The sequence below is a fragment of the Rhinatrema bivittatum genome, chromosome 2, assembly GCF_901001135.1.
Source record: "Rhinatrema bivittatum chromosome 2, aRhiBiv1.1, whole genome shotgun sequence".
In the NCBI taxonomy this organism is placed as follows: domain Eukaryota; kingdom Metazoa; phylum Chordata; class Amphibia; order Gymnophiona; family Rhinatrematidae; genus Rhinatrema; species Rhinatrema bivittatum.
Genome location: NC_042616.1, coordinates 581,884,742 through 581,908,160, shown reverse-complemented (window position 1 = coordinate 581,908,160; position 23,419 = coordinate 581,884,742).

Here is a 23,419-nt window from a genome sequence, read left to right as displayed (position 1 = left end):
GAAGTGTATTAGTATGTATTCTATCACCCTCTGTTGCTGGAGAATCTAAATTCTGGAAGTGATTCATCCATTAACTTGGCTTTTGTTTTCACCCAAATGCAACTTCAGCACATGAGATCTGAACATAAAGCACAGGCTCATGTTCGTCATTGCAAAATGAGTTTGCACATGACTTTATCGTTTGCAAACGGAATATGTTATGCTATTTCAGTTACATTTCCTGCAATATGCTAGTAATGATTCATAAAAATGTTTCACTGGATAGTGATGGATCTATCTCCTCAGCAATAGAAGAAGAAAATGCAGCTTTTTTGGCTACAAAATAGTCTTGCAATACATACGGAGGGATCGATTTTTCAAGTTTATGTTGCTAAAATGGTCTTTTAACTGCACAAATCAATCCAGTTAAAAATGTTCTCCTTACCCCAGTCAGGCTAATATTACAGTGCACACAGGTTTAGCCAGACGAAAAGGGTCCAGGTCTGGCCATGGCTAGGGCTAGATTTTCAGATTTAGTCATTGAGCTTGATATTTATCACTAAGCAGTCAATTCTGGCTTAAATGCGTTGTATAAATGGCTGCCTTAAATCTAACCGCACAAGGTGTGTGCGGTTAGATTTAACTGAATATTCAGCCACAAATTTAGCCCGTTAGCTGCAGTGAAATATTTAAACAAAGTTAACAGATTAAAATTAATTGGTTATCTTAGCTGCTCAGAAGCTTTTTGAATAACTATCTCGGAATGACAATCCTTTTGCAATTGTAGATGAGAGAGAGCAAGATGGAACTTTTCTGGAGATCTTTTGTAAATAATATATAATGAAGAAATTATTTTAGTTTAAATAAAGCCTATGTTTAAATGAGCTAAGTGCATTTGTTCATTCAGACAAGTCTGATAGCGCTGGATCTTTCTTATGGCCACAAAACACCTGTAACTCAGGCAGCAGCATTAGTACCTGTGTGAATAATTATCATCCTTATTATTGTTATTTATTTAGCTCTGCCTAGCACACTCTGTGCTTTACAGATACACATAATAGACTGCCCTGCTTCTTGAAGCTTACAAACTAATAAAGACAAAGACAAAACATAAGGGAAGACCTTTATGTTAAAAGGCCGTCTTCAGGGAGTGAGAACCAGGATAAGTTGCAGGTCTCAGAGCTAGAATAGGGGGTACTGAATTAGATCTATGGAGAGGATAGTTCAGACTCTCTTCTCATTGCATCCTTGGTTTTCCTATTGTCATTTAACAGGAAGTTGCCAGCCAGTTCCAATTTCTATTAAGTCACTGTCAAAAAGCAATCATTATTTTAAAAAAAAACCAAAAAAAAAAAAAAACGTGTCTACAATTACAATTCAAATGAAACCCTTGTCTAGGCGAACCCTAATAAAACTCCCCAAAGGCATACAAAACTAAAATAGAGACCCTACTTGCACCAGTTCTCCATGGATAGCATTTACTTCTGATGTCCAGGACTCCCTGTGGGGGGGGAAGCATAGTTTCAAGGCCCTTTTTGCTTTAACCATAGGTCACAGCCATTGTTCCCATCCCTGTAAACAGCATTGATAATCTCCACAGGCTATAGCAGCAATAATGACACTGAGAGGCAAGGTGGTTTCCGACTCCGTTGACGATAGCTGATATATTGATTGAAGATTCTTTACGGCACTCACAGGATGATTTTAAAAGCGTTGCTTGCACAAAAATGCCCACATACACGCAGAGGTGGGACGTGCCCGAGCAGCGCGGGTTTCAGAAAGCCACAAAATAAGGTTGATTGTGGAATCCCTATGCACGCCAAAGCTGGGAGATATGCGCATGTCTCGGGCTGGCGTGCGCTGCTTGAATTTTAAAAAGTGCCCGGATACGCGCGTATCTCCCGCGACGCGTACAAATTGAAAAGGCAAACAAAGGGGTGGGGTGGGGGGCGGGACATGGGTGGTCTGGGTCTGTAACATGAAGTCTGTGCATAAGTATTTTAAGTGCAAAAGTGCGCATTGGGGTCCCCTACCACGTAACTTTACTTCTGCTATGGATAGAAACATAGAAATGACGGCAGAAGAAAACCAAATGGCCCATCCAGTCTGCCCAGCAAGCTTCACACATTTTTTCTCTCATACTTATCTGTTTCTCTTAGCTCTTGGTTCTATTTCCCTTCCACCCCCACCTTTAATGTAGAGAGCAGTGATGGAGCTGCATCCAAGTGAAATATCTAGCTTGATTCGTTAGGGGTAGTAGGGGTAGTAGCCGCCGCAATAAGCAAGCTACACCCATGCTTATTTGTTTTACCCAGACTATGTTATACAGCCCTTATTGGTTGTTTTTCTTCTCCCCTGCCGTTGAAGCAGGGAGCTATGCTGGATATGCGTGAAGTATCAGTCTTCTCCCATGCCGTTGAAGCAGAGAGCCATGCTGGATGTGCATCGAAAGTGAAGTATCAGGCACATTTGGTTTGGGGTAGTAACCGCCGTAACAAGCCAGCTACTCCCCGCTTTGTGAGTGCGAACCCTCTTTTCTTCTCCCCTGCCGTTGAAGCAGAGAGCTCTGCTGGATGTGTGAAGTATCAGTTTTTCTTCTCCCCTGCCATTGAATCAGAGAACTATGCTGTATATGCATTGAAAGTGAAGTATCAGGCTTATTTGATTTGGGGTAGTAACCGCCGTAACAATGCAAGTTTCAAAATAAAAAATTCAGGGCTAGTCAGCAGAGTTTGAAGAGTCAGAGCTAATAGGGTAAAAGGGAGGCTATCTAGCTAGGGGGGTTAGGAAGTCCTATCCTTTATTGGGGTGAACTGGAAATGAACTGGGGAAATAGGTATTTGCCTCAGCACGCCCAAGCCTAGCAAAATCCCCCACCCCCACCCCCCACTTACGCAGTAGAGGCGGCATTTGCTTGCATATGTGCGCGTTCATATAGAATTGTGCGCATATACATGCATATGATATAAACTGGCCGCATCCATTGGCGCAAGCTGGCACACGTGAGTACATGTAGACTCGCACGGCTGTTTAAAAGTTACTGTCCCCGTGCACATATGTGCCCATGCACTTGTGAGAAATAAGAGGGCAGAAAAGGGAATTTGCATTCCAGGGTGCGGTGGGGCCAAGACTTACGCACTGAAATCCGAATTTTAAAAACGAAATGCACAGCGCGCATACGCTAAATGTCCATATAACTTTGCTGCTGCTCCTGATGAGGAGCAAGTTTATAAACCTTAAGTATTAGCACTTATAGGACAGGATGAGAAGTCCGAGTCAACTGAGCAGCATGTAGGAGGAAGAACCCGAGGGGTCTGAAAGTCCTAGATATTAACTGGACAAACTGGTGGACTAATTAGATAACTGCGTGAGCATGCTTTAAAATTCGCTGACATATGCACATAAAAGTAGACATGGTCCTATTGAAAACACGTGCGCATTAACTGTGCTCGAATAACTTCTTAAAATTAGGAGCATACTTATGCATGGTTGGTACATTTTAAAAAATGCACATAAGTGCACGCACGATTAAAACTTCTAGTGTATCTTTGCTCACGTGTATGGGTACACACACGTTTGTTTTAAAATGGATCTCTTAGGTTTTAAAATTGATAAACAATAATGAAAAATAAAGATTAATACATTTGTGACGTCACTCTTCTAGTAAAGTCTTCTAATTTATTTCCTTCTCCCTTTTCAGTTATTCAGAATAAAGAAATTGTAATTCTTCTACCAACTCCCAAATGTATCTGAAGCTCCTCCCTACTGTAGAATGCTTAGAATTGAGTCCCAGTTTCTTATCAGAATGCATCAAGTCCTGATTCTCATATCTCTCCTGCAGGCCTTAAATGTCTTAGATTTCCCTCTGGAAGCACCAGTGGCACTTTGCTCCCAAATATAGGATCCTTGAACCAGTAAAAAAAACAAAACAACAAACACCTCTTGATCAATACCCTAAACTCCTGGGATCCTTTCCTCTGTGATGAAACCTCCACTCCTCAGCCTCTTCCTAGGTGAAAGACACCTTTTCTTCCCAATAATTTGGAAACTGGGACCCTGGAACCTAGGGTACTCAGTCCCACAAAGAGCAAAAAAGGGGACAAACAAATAAGAGACAGGAAGGATAGAAAAATGTCCTTATCTCCCAAATGGGAAGATAGGCACTGAAGAAAAAAACAGCTCAAAGGAGACCTCCTCTGCATTGGGTCACTGACAGATCTATCAACTGTAGGTGAGTGAAAGTAGCGGAATTTTCCCTTCCTCTTAGTCTAACTTACACAGGGACTCCCCAAATCCTCTGTGTAGGGGTACCAAGGCTCTCATAGAAAATGTTTTCAAAAATGGATCAAAAAGCATAACTCAGCAAAAACGGCTCAGTCTACAGGTTGACCCAAAGAGGGAAAAATCAGGAGCATCCTCTTAAATAAGTTAATAAAATAATCAATAAGAGGCAAGGACATCACGACTTCTGAAAGATTAACCAAAAGTCTAAATAAAAATCCTTTAAGGTCTAACTAAAAATACTCACCCCCTACATAGGGGAGTTAAAACCCCAACCTCAATGCACTAATCTCTCTGTTCCTTCCTACAAAATTGTAAGGAAACCAGGACGGTAACTTTCAAACTACATGCAGGGGCACTTTAGCACGTGTGCATCAGAGCACAACCAAATACACATCTATTTTATAACATGCACGCGTATATGCATAAGTCACTCAGTGGGCGCGACTATCCCCATAAATCCCCTTCTACTGCGTAAACTGGGAAATTTTAAAAGGGTGCGCGTCCATGCCATTGCCAGTTTCACCAGTTCATTCACCAGTTCACTAAGTTAACAGCTAGGTCCTCCAAAGCCTCCTGCATGAATTGCTTACATTCCCCCCAGTTACCCCAGATCTTTAAACCCCTCAGGTATGGCTAGTTTTGTATTTTTTTAAACTTACACTTCATCCCTAGCAGAAGTAAACTTACGTGGTAGGGAATCTGAGTGCGCTTCCAGATGTGTAAGTATTTACGTGCACATCTATTGGTGATGCCCTGAAATGCCCGTGACCTGCCCAGATCACACCCATGCCCAGCTCCCTTTGAAAACTTTTGAGATAGGTGTGCAGGAGATACGCGCACATCTGGGCGGCTTCTAAAATGTGATGTGTGCATATCTCCCAATTTTGGCACACACCAGGCTTTTAAAATTCACCGCAAAGGTTCCTTACACAAATTTCTCCCCTACATAATACCATTAATGCCCATATCAGGCTAAAAGGAGAAAAGCACAGACAACAAGTTAACATCCACCATGATGCAGGTGGGCTATATTAATCTCATATCTTTACAAGGTTTAATATCCTTTCTGGTCTCAGACATCATTTCTATTTTCACAGTCATTTCATATAAAAATAATAATCTTTCTTTATATCATCCAAATGCCTAAAATGATAAACTGTTGTAAACTGAGAAAAGAGCTCATAACAGATCTTAGTTGCATAGATCCAGAGGGACAGCTGAATCACTATAAACAGTGTGAATCCTATTAGCTACCTTGGATCTAAGAAATATTCTTAACTGATCATAAGCAGAAAGAGATTGTCTTGCAAACTGCCATCCTATTTGACATTTACAGTGCAGGGGCTCTAGAATAGGTGTGGGAATGTGCCAAATTAACCACCAATATAAAAAATCTTCTGTCTGTGTTAAGAAACATTTTTACTGTGATGACATAAAGCAACGGGCTAAGAGCCAAGAGACCTAAGCTCTTCCAGGTTTGGCATTTGCCCCTTGCTGTGACCCTTGTGCTTCTGGTATTTACTTAGTACTCAATTCATCCAAGCTCATTTTGGCTTCTGGAAAATGAAGTGTGGGAAATATTTGGGTTTTTCTGAGTAGGAGCCATCATTAAAGAAGATATTCACCAGAAATGTGTTACAAAGCAAAGGAATTCAGCACAACCTGGAAAAAAATGCATGGAGCATTCAGGAGGAGGAACACCACCATGTATGCTCCAATTATGCCACAGATATGCCTAGAAACACCATTCACAGATACTTATACATTTCTCATTCACCTCTGGCAGCCCTCAGACTTAAATAGAATTTATTAGGGATGTGCAGAGCAAAAGTTTAAGTTCATATGTCCATATGTCCAAAGGGGGTCCCATTTGCGGTCAATATGGACATAAACAGAATTCAATGAGTTGAGTATATGTCCATATGTGCAAATAAAAATTTAAACCCCTCACCCTCCTTAATCCCCCCCCCCCAAGACTTACCACAATTCCCTGGTGGTCCAGCGGGGTCAGGACGCCATTTCTGACCAACTTTGCAAGGAGCACGTGACGTCGGCGTCACGTCGGAGTGACGCGGCGTCACGTGATTCCCTGCGAGTTCCCTCCGGCATCCTCGTTCGGCCCAAAAGGAACTTTTGGCCAGCTTGGGGGGGCCTCCTGACCCCCCCAAGCTGGCCAAAAGTTCCTTTTGGGCCGAACGAGCGTTCCGGCGCGAACCCGCGGGGAATCACGTGACGCCGCGTCACTCCGACGTGGCACCGACGTCACGTGCTCCTCCCAAAGGATTTCAGAAATGGCGTCCTCACTCCTCGCTGGATCACCAGGGAGTTGTGGTAAGTCTTTGGGGGGGGATTAAGGAAGGTGAGGGGTTTAAATTTTTATTTTTGGATCAACAATCGCGATTTCCAACTTATTCAACATAGCTATGTTGAATAAGTTGGAAATCCGATCGTTTATGTCTCATCACTTTTTTTAAGTTAAAAAAAAAAAAAAGTAGCGTTTTACATTTATGTTCAATACGAATGCACACCCCTAGAATTTATTGATGCTTGAAGTTGGCATATACAAGTTCCATAGCTGCACTACTTCCTAAGACAGTAACTTTTAAACAGGCTCATGAGTGAACGTGTGCACGTTCCTCGACCCAAACTAGGGACGCAGCCTTTTATGACATACTAGAGGTGTGCAGTCATTTCATTTTGTGATCTAAAAAACCAATAGAAAAAAAACCACAAAATTTCATGGGGTATTTTTCTATCTTTTTTTTTTTTTTTGGTGGGGGCCCAAAACAGCAAAATGTTGTTAAAAAAAAAACCAAACCAAACCTGCCTCAGCCCTTCCTTTTTAGTAAAGTTTTGACACCCCCCCCCCCAGCTTAACATCCTCGCCCATCCTCCCGACCCCCCAGGACTCACCAGTAATGCCCTGGTAGTCTACAAGAGGGCCCGGGAGCATTCTCCAGCTCCCAGGCCGGTGGCTGCCCTCATTCAAAATGGCGCCGGTCGCCCTTTGCCCTTATCATGTGATAGGGGGCTACCAGTAAGGTAGTTCGCCCAGGTAAGGGATAGGTCTTGCAAAGTCCCCTAGTTTAACAACCTCCATTCTCCCCTGTTAGCCCCTACCTTTAAAAAGCCACTGATATGCCTGTTTTCTTTTGTTTTACTACTTACACGCCATCCATAGCAGAAGTAAAGTTATGCGTTAGGGGATCCCAGCGCACCCCTGTGCACGTAAATATTTATGCTGCAAATTTCAAGGTGAAATCCAGGAATGCTCATGCCCCACCCAGACCACACCCATGCCCCGCCTTTTCATTTGTGCTCATAGCGGCAAGTACGCGTGTATGCGGGTGCCTTTTAAAATCTGCGAAGCGCATGCAGGCTCAACATATTCGCATATCCCCTAAGTGATGCATGCACTGGGATTTTAAAATTCACCTTCAGGGAGCAATTTTGCTAACACTGCAATTGCTGACATCTGACTTTATTATAAAGAGGGAGAAACAGTCAATAACACCACAAAGAACATGAAAGTGAGCATGAAACCAAATAATTGACTGACAACTCTAGTTTTCTCCCATAGTAACAAGTGGCAAACAGAGACGATCTGGACAATATTTTCCTTGATATGCAAGCATCATGACAGGCACAACAACAGACAATCAGTGGGAATGTACTATGCAAATTGAACTCATAGGCATGATGCAGACACAGCAGCAAGCTGTTGCAAGGATGTGCTATAAACAGACAAGATGTGCTTTTAAACTTGCAGACACCCAAGAACAGTCATGCAAAAAATTAATTTAAAAAGTTAAATATATTTATTCACTGCCTGGCTATAGAGAAAAGCAGACCATCTGAAACCAGGTACCTGCCTCAGCCCTCCTGCAGGAACTGGTAACCTTGTTGTCCATGTGTTGTCGAACAACATATGGAAGGTGCCCCCAGCACAGATGTGCAGGCGCCGAGAATAACCGGGCACCTGTTGCATCCCTGGGGGTGCCACCTCCGCCACGCTGGTCAGCCTTACCTGTGGGTATAGAGGTGGGTTCCCTTCTCCTCCTCCTCCCCCTTTTCCTCTGGCAGCTGCCAGCAATGGCACCGGCTTCCTGGTGCATCAGAAATGGCGCTGGCTTCCTGGGTCATCAGGGGGGCGGTGCTCATGACTTTGCATCCCCGGGTTGACTCAGCGTCAGGCACGGTGACATTGGGAGAATGAGCCCTGATACAAGTCCACACGATTGGCCGGGGGGGAGGGGGCGACGCAGTGATGTCGGGCGGGGGAAAATTTAAAACCTCACCGGCTCCCTCTCGTTCAGCCTCTTCCTCCTTGGCCCAGCACAGCGCGGCACATTTCATTTCACTCTGGTCCTGGCCTCACTTCCGGCGAGACCCAGACCTCGTCTGTCTTGATCACCTGGTATTGAGTAAATCTGGTCTTTACATGACCTTGCGGGCAGCGGATTCAATTTGCCAGGAACGGAATCATGCACCGGCCCCCATGCTTTGCCCCTTTCTCAGTCCGTGTGGTCCCACCGAATACACTCTCCAAAAAAAAAATCCATTGGCTAGGAATATTCAATTCAACAAAATACGGCACTCTGCATTAGAGGTACTGCCAACATTTGTGACAGATGGCCCTGAGCTCCGACTCCTAGGCTGTGGCTCAGCAGGACCCTGCACAGTGCGCTGCAGAGGCTCTAGGTACCTCCGTCATCGAGGTGTCCATCGGACCGGGACCAAGTCCTCATCCCACAGCTCTCCTGCCTGCTGGCGTTTCTGACCAGAGGAAAGCCAGAAGCCGACGGGGAGGAGGTAGGGCATCTGGGGCACCTCAGGGAGGAATGGTGGGCACAGTCTTATGTAGAAAATGCCGCAGCCCGGAGCTGAGGAGACCAATGACCAGGTGGGTTTCTTGACTGCAGTGGTCATGCCTCCCCCCCCCTCCCATTCCAGTACCCATAGCAGGTGCGCAAAACTCGGTGGGTTGCGAGGAACATGCCTCAGCACCTCCTCGTGAGCCCAGTATTACAAGAGGGTGCAGCCCATGGGAGGAGCTGTGGTACAGGTCGCCATCCTGACTTGCCTCATGCTCGTCTTCCGAGCGTCTCCACAAAAGTCCTGCTTCTGAAAACCAAAAGCACAGAAAAATATGCCACTGAACAAATAGGTACATCTAAAATTTGATTAAATGTAATTCATATATAACTTAATGGACAAGGCACTGGCTTTTTAAGTCAGAGATTATGGGTTCATATCTCACCTGCAATGTTCACTTGAGTCTTGCTTTAGGAGTGAAGGAGCAGCAGGTATGGCACAACCCATTGTTCAAGCACAGACTAGCCGAAGTGAAGGCTCAGGAGCCACCGGCAGACCCCCATCCCACTGGCAATTAGTGAAGAGGCCCCGGGGCTGCTATTGGACCCCCAACTAACCCATGGCCAAAGATAAGAAGAGGCCCTTGGATGCTGGCAGAGTCTCACCAACTGACATCTGAAAAAGACAGGGAGAGACCAGTGCGAGTGTGAGCACACGTTTGCGTCTGTTGTGTGTGTGTGTGAGCATGTATGTATAGAGTACACCATATTCTGTTATCCTTAGAAAACTACAGTTAAAAAAATAAAAAAGCAAAAGCACTGTACCAAGAAAAAAATAGTTTGTAGGTATACCAGATCGAAGGCCGCAGGTGATTTTAAGTAATAAGCACAGAACACCATAGTATCAGCCCAATATAATTTATTGAAACAATGTTTCTTCACAAAGATATCATAGTCCTCCAGGAAGGGCATGAAAGACTTTTGTGCAATATGCAACAATACCTTCCTCAATAAAAGATCCTGTGGAAATTCTGATGGCCCGATTCAGGGGAGTCCTGCTTTCAGACTGGCTCCACTTGATATGCCTGGCATCGCCTGCCGCTTTTCATTACTGATTCAGGCTTCGTTCCTAGCTTCTTTCTGCAGAATCCCAGGTGCAGACGGCACTTTTTCATCGTATCATACATTAGAATATAGAGTACTTTCATGAAGCACTTAAAAAACTTTTTGATATTTGCATTTTGTCTCTCTCAAAACAACTACTATTGTACTTTATTATTCAGTCTTGTAAACCGAATACATGTCACTCTCTACTTTTATAGCAATGCTACAGTTTATACCACATTCATATTTACCCTGCTGGTATATAAATGTGGTCAATCCAAGCACTTACTTACTTATCCAAACACTTGAATAAGACATACAATTGTATTTCATAGTTAATTCCTTTTCACATTAAGCAATGGTCATTTCATCAAAAATAAGTATGCAGAAACGGGGACAGAAATACTGATATCTATGCATCTTTTTGTAAAGATTAACAGATGTTTCCAATTGCAAAAGGGTACAACATTTTTGTATAATGTAGCCTTGTAGCATATAGCATCATGTTTTAAAGGACATTGAGTTAATTAAAAGGTTACACCTCAAGGGCAGACATAATTTTAGTCCCACTAGAGTCATTTTATGTTCAAAAGGCACATACAAAAAAATAGAGCATTTTATTGCATGGCTGATTGCATTTTGGTTATCTATCTAGAACACCAAATTACAGTAATATCACATCTGTCTATATAAATAGAAACATCCCTTCTGAAAAAATATACTACAAAATATAAAATGAAATGCTTGGGAAGAGATATGGGAAAAAGTGTCATTGTTTATTATGTACAATAAATATTGCCTCCTGTTTATATACCCTTAAATGTCTCTGTTACAGGAAGACAGATAGCCTCCTGTCAAAGCATAAGATCCTGATATATTTATAAAAAGAATGTACAGATTAATTTGATAGAAAGAAATATATATGTAGCCCCTCTTTCAGTGGTGAGTTTAGAAGGCAGGGGTCACACGGGGTCCTGGGGCTTGGGTTTTTACTTATGGGGGAAGAATACCATTTCAAAGCCCAAGGTGTAGGGGTGACTCAATTTCTCTTAGGGAGTTCTCTCTTTATTATTTTCCAGGGATGTAGGGGCCAAAAAAATACTCTTGTTTATCAGGATGAGTGTCCAAAGAAATCTTTACTAGAGAACTTCTTCAAAACAACTTTGTGGCACTCTGCACCAGGGATGTGCATTCGTTCAGGACAAATTAGGCAATTTCAATGAAATTGGCTAATTCGTCCTGGTTCAGGGACCCCGAAACCCGAACAAATGTTTCCCAAAATTTCGTGAAAAAATCGTTTTTGGGTTAGTGCGCGCTAACGTAAAAATGTTAGTGCGCACTAACAGAAGTTAGTGTGCACTAACCCCGTTAATGCACACTAACCCAAAATTCAGGTCTCCCCAAATTTCAAAGGTCTGAATCATGGGAAATACGATATTTCCTGCTGCGGGCCAAAAAACAAAGCCCGAACCAAAAGGTTCAGGCTTTGCACATCACTACTATACACACCAGTTGTTAGGAATTGTGGACCCTTGACCCGAGGTGGGGTTGTTGCTACCTGAAGGATTGCGCCCCACAGGTCCCCACCATCAGGAGGAGAGGCTGGCTGGGAACAGAGGCAGGCTGGAACTTCGCCTGTACCGACCCTCGTTCCCCGTAGGTTGAGCCCTTGGGTGCCAGGGCTGGCTGGACTTAGGGGCACCTCTGTGTGGCTGGTCCCCAAGAGGGTAGACGACTGGGTGCAGAGGGTGTCAGAGAGGTTAGGCACAGTTCGAGACAGGAACACTCTCGAACGGAGGAGGAGAAAGAGTCTCAAGGAGTGCAAGGCCAATGCAGCTCGGAAGAGTGTAGAGCAGGACCATGTGGAAGTGGCCTCGAGGTGAGGAGGTGCAGGTGCAGAGACATGAACTGTGGTATGCTGAGTAAGGGCTAGAGAGGGGAACCCACTTTAGCAGATGCCAGAAGAGTAGCAGCGCAGAGGTACTGCTTGAGACACGGCAATGTGGTGACAGGACCTTCTGTAGTAGCAGCGCTGGGGAGTGCCCTGAGGAGCAGGGACACCAAGACACAGTCTGGTGGAGTACCGCACTGAGCCAGGTCTTGCTGAGAAAAGGCACTGGAGCAAAGTCCTCAATGAGAAGTGCCGTGGGGTCCCAAGGAGCAGAGGGCACTGCGGTAGGGACTCACAAGTAGAGGCTCAGAACCAGGCCCCGAGGAGTGGGAAGCGCTGAGGGAGAGTCCATGTGAAGTAGCGTTGAACCTGGCCCCGAGGAGCGGGAAGCTCTGAGACAGGAACCCGGGTGGAGAAGTGCAGAGATCCGAAGGCAGGAACAGCAGGTCCGTGGAAAAGGAACTGGCACAAAAAGGAACCAAGGAACTCATTGCCAAGTCGGTTAGTGGTGGCTAGAGGTGAAGCATAAATATCACGGGCCTGTGATGTCATCAGCCGGGGACGAGCCTGGAGTTCCCACCATTGGCCCTTGAAAGGGTGGACAGGTTGCACGCATGCATGCCTAGAGAGACCCAGGATTGGAACGCTGGTTGGGGGTGTCCCAGCCGCCATGTGGAGTGCAGGGAGCCAGGAGGAATGTGGCAGCAGCGACTGGCCACTGCTGTGAGAGTACCAGGGGTAGAGAGCCAAGCATGACATGATGTGAGTTGAGCCTGCCGCAGGCGGCCGCAGCCGGTAGCCATAACACCAGTTCTTGATAAAGTAAATTGTTATCACAGTTCTTCAATTTTCCTTTATCTATGCAAGTGTCCCTCAGTACATAAACCAGGAAAAGTCACCCTCCAGGGCATGGAAAAGTAAGACTTCCCAGATGAACATGGGTAGCCTTCCAAAATGCTGGTAGATAAAAACAAGACTTCCACAGGACTCCAGATGAGCATCTCCCAATGAATCAAAAATTACTCTCCATCTCAGATGGCACATGGGATCTTTTGGATGAACGGTCCAGGCAGCAAGAATCTTCATCTCTTCCGGCTTTCCCCACTTTAGGGCAGGAAGGGTGGTAGCATGAGCAAAAATCTTCCTCCCAGATACACAAATGCACAAAGTCTTTACTCAAAAAGTCAAAACACTGGGAATCTCTTGTAGCAGGTCACCACTGGCCGCCAACCACAGATTGTGGGCTGGAGCAGGCAGAGTTTCCCCTAACCTGGCCCACTCCCATAATCCCTTTCTCAGGTCAAGAACCCAGTGTCTCACAGGAAACTCAAAAATTCAGCAAAAATACTGGGAAACACTAGAGGTACTCCAACCAGACAGGTTGGGCACTGGAAAGAGTTAAGCCTCCCGCCTCTTCTGGCTTACACGCCGTGATGAGGCTTTGTCCTGGGAGTAGGCCCAACTGCAAAACAAAGCATATAAAGTTCCCTGCATCCTCACCACTCTGAACCGAAGCTGCACTGCCACACCTGATCTATGATGCAACCTCCTGCTTTCATATAGCCAGTAGGGATGTGAATTGTTTTTTGACGATTTAAAATATTGTTCGATATATTTTAAATCGTCAAAAATCGTTAGAGGCGCGATACAATAGGAATTCCCCCGATTTATCGTCAAAAATCGTAAATAGGGGGAGGGGGGAGGGGAAGGGGGAGGGCGGGAAAACCGGCACACTAAAACAACCCTAAAACCCACTCCGACCCTTTAAAATAAATCCCCCACCCTCCCGAACCCCCCCCAAAATGTTTTAAACTACCTGGGGTCCAGTGGGGGGGTCCCGGTGTGATCTTCCACTCTCGGGCCACGGCTGCGTTAATAGAAATGGCACCGGCGCTACCTTTGCCCTGTCATATGACAGGGCAAAGGTAGCGCCGGCGCCATTTTGGTTCCTGTCTCCCGATGTCACAAGCGCAGGAGATCGCTTCCAGACCCCCGCTGGACCCCCAGGGACTTTTGGCCAGCTTGGGGGAGCCTCCTGACCTTCACAAGACTTGCCAAAAGTCCAGCGGAGGTCCGGGAGCGACCTTCTGCACTCGGGATGTATTGCAAAATGGCGCCAGCCGTATGGCCGTATTGCCGTATTGCAAAATGGCGCCTGCCGTATGGCCGTATGGCCGGCGCCATTTTGCAATACGGCAATACGTCCCGAGTGCAGAAGGTCGCTCCCGGACCCCCGCTGGACTTTTGGCAAGTCTTGTGGGGGTCAGGAGGCCCCCCCAAGCTGGCCAAAAGTCCCTGGGGGTCCAGCGGGGGTCCGGGAGCGATCTCCTGCGCTCGTGACGTCCGGGGACAGGAACCAAAATGGTGCCGGCGCTACCTTTGCTCTGTCAAAGGTAGCGCCGGCGCCATTTCTATTAACGCAGCCATGGCCCGAGAGTGGAAGATCACACCGGGACCCCCCCATGACCCCAGGTAATTTAAAACATTTTGGGGTGGTTCGGGAGGGTGGGGAATTTATTTTAAAGGGTCGGGGTGGGTTTTAGGGATGTTTTAGTGTGCCGGTTTTCCCGCCCTCCCCCGATTTACGATTTAAACGATTTTAAAAAAACCAAACAAAACCGCGACGATCAGATTCCCTCCCCCCCAGCCAAAATCGATCGTTAAGACGATCGATCACACGATTCACATCTCTAATAGCCAGGGAGGCTGACCACTTCAGCACCGTCAGCGGAGGTTCTGGAAATGGTGCGCCCCCATCCCCACCCACTACTACCTAAATCCTACTCCTAGCTCAAAGGTTTGAGATTTAGGGGCATCTAGCTGTGAACTCAAAGGGCCATCTCATGTACTCGTCTCTTACTGGTGCAAAGCTGGGAAATGTTCTCATTGCAACACATTACTATAGGTGTTTCCTCCCCTCTCAAACTCCTGGTTTATGAAGCTGAGTTCATAGCAGAGGTGACACTAAAGGCCCTTGCTTTCATCTGTATGTATTTCTCTCCACTAGCAAGACCTATTCTGAAGTCACAATTTACTAAATAGTGATACATTATTTTTAAATTTCCATACACAAACTGTTATATTGTTTCCAGTGATGCATGAATTTTTCTGCCTGAGCCTATCTGCTCCTTCTCCCATTAGTCTATTTCTGAGTGTCATGCTAAACAATCCTGAAGATGGAATGAGTTTCTCCTCCTAAAGCTTCTTCTGGATTATTTTGCCTTATGTCTTGTATCTCTTCCCAGCACACAAATGAGTTATTTGACTGGAGCTAGGCAAGTTATTTACGTTCAAGTAGGTGGTGTTGCAGTTTTAGCATTTCTAAGTAAAGGTAAAAAAAAAAATTACTTGTTTTCTGCAGTCTTCAGTATAATTATTAAATCATGTACAGTAAATGCCTACAAGCAATTGCCTGCTAGCAAGAAAACCTGATGGCCTAATGCTTCATGCCTCATGCTGCTTCAGTATTACAGTAGACTTCCACGTCTTTGGACAAAAAAAACTCTCACCCATAGGAGGGCAGAAAAGAAAAATACTTCTTAAAATGTGCCTTCTGGTGCCTGCAGAGATCAGCATTGCCAGCAGCCTGTAGGGAAAAGCTGTCTCTTGCTCTCTTGCCTATAGGTCAGTTTATGGAAAGGGAATTGAAAATAGGGAAAATGTTTGAGACCATATAAGAGGAGAAACAGTAAGGAAAGTAACCCAATAGAAACAAGTTATAAATAATAATTGTCCCATGGCATCTATAAAATTCATGTGCTTCAAGTAACGAATAAACATAGACTTCATATACAGTCACATCAACAAGCATAAAGAATTTGAAATTCCAATAAAATGATGCCACATGGCTTCCTAAGCTTGTCCTGGGAACCCAAGAGCCAGTAGGATTTTCAGGATGTCAGCAATTAATATGCATGAGATACATTTAAACAGACTGGGGTTCCAGTGAAGGCAGATTTATTTCATCTGTAAGTTCTCCAGGACAGTTTTGGGAAGCTCTGCTCTAGCACTATTTGTAAGTGTCATACTGTTATTGTATTCTAAGTACTTTGTAATAAACACTGAATTGTAATGTATGTGCCAGATTTCTAGTGGCTAATTATCAGCATCTCATATTTGTACAGCACATGCAATCCCATATTGTTTCTTGCTAATAAATGTGAAATAGGATTATAACTTTAGAGTTGCCAAAAAGTAATCCAAATATATGCCAACTGAAAATAATATTATTCAAATTTCTCTGATGTATAGTCAAACTAAATGAACAAAAAATTCTAATGTTCTATGCATTCAGCTTTTTTGGTTAAAAAAAAAAAAGTTTTGGATCAGAAATAACCAAAATAACTTTTAAAATGCTTACAGCTTTCTTCTTTCTCATTTGCTCCTGATCTCAGCTAGAAAGCTGCACTAGGGCCTGATTGCCCAGAAGTCATTTTCTCACCGCCTGCTTGTGTACATCAGATGAAGATAGGTAGGGAATAGAGTATGAAATCTTCCCATCCATAATTGATTTTAGAATCCTGTATGATAAATATGTTTTTAAAAGCAAAGCTTACTTTGTCATGTTATATACACAATGTCAAAAAATTTAATTATGTCAAAGCCTATTTTGGGATTTCATTCAGTTTTTTTTAAAATGGGAGACTTCACGGCGCCAGGCTGGCCACAGATGTGCACTTGTGAAGCACACTTTTGAAAAAAGTATATGCACTGTGTATTCAGTTTCATTGCAGCCATCCATAGCAACAGCTAAAAAATTACATACAATTCTCAAAATGCATAATTTTATTTTTACGTCATTATTTTTTTCATTTTCCAAAAGAATCTAGGGGAGGGTAGTTATTCATTTGGTTTTTCTAAATCTGGAATGATATCATTGAACCTCTTTCAGAAGGGGGGTGGGCATAAGATGACTCAGTGGATTGGCATCACCTGTTCAACTCCAGTTGGGACTAGTGGTGGCTAAAAGTCATTGTCATATGAAAGTTATCAGTGGCTAAAATGAAATGAACTGGTGGTCTCATTCCAGTTCACAGAGGCAAAGTGACCACATCACTATAAAAACAGACTAACTTCACACTACTTAGCACCGTTGTTTATCATTTTTTGATCCTTTGATGCGCCGCTCAGTAAGTTCATCATACTTGCCTCACCTCATGTCCCATTACCTTTCTATAATTTGGAATTAAACTGTCATATAAACATAGAACACAACAGCAGATAAGACTATTCGGCCCTTTCAGTCTGCCCAATTTCATTCCTTAAACAATACGATAGACCACAACTAATCTCTGGTTTTCCCTTCATTTCTTTACAGATGAAGGTCAACGTCTGGAACTCTGTTGGTGTTTTTGCCTCTGCCACCTCTGCTGGGATCCTGTTCCATTCATTTATCACCCCTTTCTTGAAGAAATAGTTTCTAATGTTACTTCTAAGTCTACCCCTTCTAAGTCTCATGTCATGTCCTCTTGTTCTTCTAGAATCTCCTTTCACCTGAACATTAAGCATTATTTATACCTTTGGATGTGTCTATCCCTCACCTTCCTCTTACTTCTTCCGTGGTACATATATCCAGGCCCTTAAGTCTCATTTCATAAGGTTTTAGGGACAGATCTTGCACCATGTTAGCAACATTTCTCTGGATAGCCTCTTCCCTGTCTAAATCCTTTTGGAGATACAAAATCCAGAACTAGAAACAGTACTCCAGATGAGATCTCACCAAAAAACCTGCACAGAGCCATTATCACTCCTCTTTTCTAATAATTATGCCTTTCTCTATGTGAACTATAATTTCTCTGCCTCTAACCCATGGCCAGTGCAAGGGCACTGGCCATGGCAAACCTTATAACTTTGCACGCCCTAACTCCGCTGTGTCCTCCCTATGCACAATTTAAAAAAATATATATTTAAACAGATTTTACGTGAAAAAGGACATTCAGTCTTTTGACTACCAGAAAACCTTGCAAAAAAGACACTTGAACCCCTTTGGTGTTAGACCTATTATAATGCTTATTAGATGTGGACATGGCCTGCAGAAAGTCATGAATAAACTAAATTACAATATAGTTTGAAACCTTCATTTTCAGTTTTTATTTTAATTTTTCCATAGAAATGTATCAGTGCTTATTATAGTGAATACAAATGGGAAACAACTCAGTAAACACTGATAAATTCCTGTGAAAAATAAAATAAAACCATACCAAAACAGTGCAAACTGCCAGCACCCAAACAGTAACAATCCTATCTATGAAAAAGCAGCATTGAAAATATTACACCAGACTCTAAGACACTAATACATCTCCAATTAAGAAAACAGAACAAACCAGGCTGCTATAGACCCCTTCAAAGAAACTATATACTAGCAGAATAGCTCACCTTGGTCACACATGCAGAACGTAGCCCTACCCTCACCAAATACAGAATAAAGAGACCATAAAGTATAAACAGAAATATGCAGACAGAAACTGAACTGGAAACTGCAACAAGTCAGATTCTGTATGAAGTGCTACAGTGGAAAAAGAAACATCACCATCCTTCATAATAAAATCAAGGAATAAAAAAATATCAATCATAATACTAAAACCATAATAATAAAAAGAATAAATATTTCAAAATAGCTGACAAATAAAAAACAAATATTTTTTTTAAATGCCCCAAACACCAATAAATACAAATACAACCCACAAAACACCTTTAACCATATCAACTCTAACCTACCTCTTATTTTCCCACATCCAGCAATAATATCAAGTAGCTAATTTCTTTAAAATGATCTGTTTTTTTGTGGTATATTTGGATTTCACATAGTCCTATATAGGAGGTTCATAAATAGGGACAGTAACTTTCAAACTAGCTTGCGAGTGCAACTTGATGCATTTGTCAGCGCATGCCCAGATACACGACTATTTTATAATTTGTGTGCATGTTATAAAACAGCCTCACTGCGCGCACATGTGTACCCAGTTTTAAGTGGGTGCATGCCTATACAAATAAATCCCGCTTCTAACATGTAAATTAGGGAATATTAAAAGGGGCCTGCGTCCACGCCATTGCCAGTTTCACCAATTCATCCATCAGTTCACCTAGTTAACAGCTAGGTCCTCCAGACCCTTCTGGTTTTGATAGTCTGCATTCCCGCTAGTTACCCCAGATCCTTTAAACCCCTGGGAAATGGCTCTTTCTTTTTTATTTTAAACTTATACCTCCTCCATAGCAGAGGTAAACTTATACAGCAGGGGATCTGAGCACGCAAGTGACATCTCTTGGCCACATCTGAAACACTCAAGTCCCACAGGGACCATGCTCATGCCCCACCCCTTTTTGAAAACTATTGAGATGAGCGCACAGTGGGACATACATGTGCATCTGGATGGCTTTTCAAATTAGGTGAGCGTGAACAAGCCCAATTTGAGCATGCACCCCCTAATTAATGCATGTGCTGGGCTTTTATAATCTACCTCAAATTGAGCAGCCTGGAGTTGGTCCCTAGATGATGGACTGCGTTAGAAACTGTTTGAGAGATACACCATAGATGGTAATGTTAAACTGAGTTCACTTCAAGGAAGAATGAGTGATGAGTATTGTTCTTCAGGGATCCTTGGACAGGTTCTGTTCAATATCTTTGTGAGCGATATTTGAGATTGAGTAGTGGACAAAATTTGCCTTTTTATAGAGAAGACTCAAATATATGTAATAGAATGAACACTTCTGATGGAGAAGACAGTATGAAGAGCAATCTGAGGAATAGTCAAATGCTTACCAGTAGGGATGTGCAGCCAAAATGTTTTCGTTGCATTCGTGATACGTATTCTTGGGGGGTCAATTCCGTTTCATGCGAAAGTATGGAGAATTCCATAAGTTGTCGATCTGTCAATACGTTACTACGGCGAGTTAAATTCCTGTCCCAGCTAAAATTAAAATTAACTACAACCCCCCACCCTCCTGACCCCCCCCCCCCAAGACTTACCAAAACTCCCTGGTGGTCCAGCGGGGGGTCTGGGAACTCACTCCCACCCTCGGTGCTGGTTTTTCATCATGGCGCCGATAGCCTTTGTCACAGGGGCTACCGGTGCCATTGGTCAGCCCCTGTCACATGGTCACCGGCGCCATCTTGTGCTCCTACCATGTGACAGGGGCTGATCAATGGCACCTGTAGCCCCTGTGACATAGTATGGGCAAAGGTTATCGGCGCCATTTTGAGTCCTGGCATCGGACGGCAGGTCGCTCCGGGACCCCCGTTGGACCCACAGGGACTTTTGGCCAGCTTGGGGGGGCCTCCTGACCCCCACAAGATTTGCCAAAAGTCCAGTGGGGGTCTGGGAGCGACTTCCTGCACGCTGGCCGTCAGATGCCAATACTCAAAATCGCCGTCCGATGCCAATACTCAAAATGTCCTTTTGTCCTCACTATGTCACACATAGTGAGGGCAAAGGCGATCGGCACCATTTTGAGATGCAAAGGCAAAGGGCAAAGGCGATTGCGTCTCGAAATGGCGCCGATCGCCTTTGCCCTCACTATGTCACACATAGTGAGGGCAAAGACTTTTGGCAAGTCTTGTGGGGGTCAGGAGGCCCCCCCAAGCTGGCCAAAAGTCCCTGTGGGTCCAACGGGGGTCCCGGAGCGACCTCGTGCACAACGTCCGTCCAATGCCAGGACTCAAAATGGCGCCGATAGCCTTTGCCCATACTATGTCACAGGGGCTACCGGTGCCATTGGTCAGCCCCTGTCACATGGTAGGAGCACAAGATGGCGCCGGTGACCATGTGACAGGGACTGACCAATGGCACCGGTAGCCCCTGTGACACAGGCTATCGGCGTCATGATGAAACCGGCAAACGTGTGTGTGAGAATGCAGGGATGGCTTCTGGACTCGCCGCTGGACCACCAGGGAGTTTTGGTAAGTCTTGGGGGGGGTCAGGAGGGTGGGGGGTTTAAATTTTTATTTAGGAGGCCGAATAAAACAGAAATCTGTTTAATACGTGGGGAGAAGTCCATTACCTGCTATTAGGTTTACTTAGAGAATAGCCACTGTCATTAGCAATGGTAACATGGAATGGACTTAGCTTTTGGGTACTTGCCATGTTCTTATGGCCTGGATTGACCACTGTTGGAAACAGGATGCTGGGCTTGATGGACCCTTGGTCTGACCCAGTATGGCATTTTCTTATGTTCTTATGTTCTTATTCTCTAAGTGAACTTAATAGCAGGTAATGGACTTCTCCTCCAAGAACTTATCCAATCCTTTTTTAAACACAGCTATACTAACTGTACTAACCACATCTTCTGGCAACAAATTCCAGAGTTTAATTGTGCGTTGAGTAAAAAAGAACTTTCTCCGATTAGTTTTAAATGTGCCCCATGCTAACTTCATGGAGTGCCCCCTAGTCTTTCTATTATCCGAAAGAGTAAATAACCGATTCACATCTACCCGTTCTAGACCTCTCATGATTTTAAACACCTCTATCATATCCCCCCTCAGCCGTCTCTTCTCCAAGCTGAAAAGTCCTAACCTCTTTAGTCTTTCCTCATAGGGGAGCTGTTCCATTCCCCTTATCATTTTGGTAGCCCTTCTCTGTACCTTCTCTATTGCAATTATATCATTTTTGAGATGTGGCGACCAGAATTGTACACAGTATTCAAGGTACAGTCTCACCATGGAGCGATACAGAGGCATTATGATATTTTCTGTTTTATTCACCAGATTATGTCTGATGATCTTAATATACAGAAACCATGTGAAAAGATAGTGATGTGAGTTATAGGGGATGCTGGGTGCATAAGGAGAGGTATAACTGTAGGATAAGAAAGATGATACTGCATCTGTACAGATCATTGTTGAGACTTCATATGTATTGTCTCTAATTTTAGAAGCCATATCTGTGAAAGTATATAAACAGAGTGGAGGCGGTCCTGAGAAGTGCTACCAAAATGCTGTAGGGTCTGCATAAAAACTTTATGAGATACTAGATATGCATACTGTAAAGAAGAGGAGAAACAGGAAGATATGATTGACACATTCAAATTCCTCAAAGATATAAATAATGCCTAAATGAAAACCCTTTTCAAAGGAAAGAATGCTCTATAACAAGTGTCACAGTAGAGGCTCTATTGGGGGGACAGAGGAGTAACTTCAGAAAATATTTCTTTACAAAAAGGACAGTGAATAAACGGAATAGCTTTCAAGTAGAGGTGGTAGAGACAAACCAAGACTAAAATTCAAGAAAACATGGATCCCTAGTGTTGCGTTCGTGCCTGTTCTCGCACTCGCTCCACCCTCTCTACCTTTGTGGCGACTACCTTTGGGTCTGACGGACAGATGCTGCCGTGGCTTCTCCTCGCCACTTCTCCCAGGAATCCCCGGGCTGGCCTGACGCTACGGATCCGCCATGTTCCTGATGATGTAAGGGCGCGTGCTCCAGAGTTTGTACCAGCAAGGGCGCGAACCTCGGGGGCATCCCCCCGTAGTGACATCATCCACTTCCAACTTAAAAGGTCTTTGCTTGCAACTACATAGCAAATTAGTAAGGGGGAAAATCTTCTCTCTGCTGCTCTGCCTCCACAAACTTACCTAGGGGTACCCACTCCTTGGGGCCCCGCTCTCTCTTCTTGATTTCAGATTGCTAAGACGGGATCCGGTACTCGCTCTTCAAGGGTCTACGTTCCTGAATGCTCAGAAGACTCCTTACTGCCTGGAAGCGATCGCAGACGTGAACACTGTGAGTTCTATTACAGATAGGAACCGGTACTTGCTCCACAAGGGCCTATGTTCCTAATCTCTGAAGACTCTCTTCTGTCTAAGACGTTATTGCAGGTTCGGAGATCAAGAGTTATTATTGCAGTTTGCAGATAGGAACCGGTACTCTCTCCACGAGGGTCCATGTTACTAAAACCCTTCAAAATCTCTCTTCTATCTCAGAAGCTATCGCAATCCTATATCTAGTGCATTACTATTTCATATTGCAGATAGGAACCGGTACTCGCTCCACGAGGGCCTATGTTCCTAAAACCCTTCACAGACTCTCTCCTATCACAGAAGCTATTGTATATCTATATCCTGTGAATTACTATTACAGATTGCAGATAGGAACCGGTACTCGCTCCACGAGGGCCTATGTTCCTAAAACCCTCCAAAGACTCTCTTCTATTCCAGAAGCCACCTCATATATTGTGAGTTCTTATTCCAGACTGCATATAGGAACTAGTACTCGCCGATGGCTCCTGTTCCTGAATATACTGAAGACTCTCTGTTGCATAGAAGCCATTACAGTTATCTACAATTGTGAGTGTATCATCTACTAGTGGTTATGTATCCAGCATACCCTGTCTACTCATTACCTATAGTCTCTCT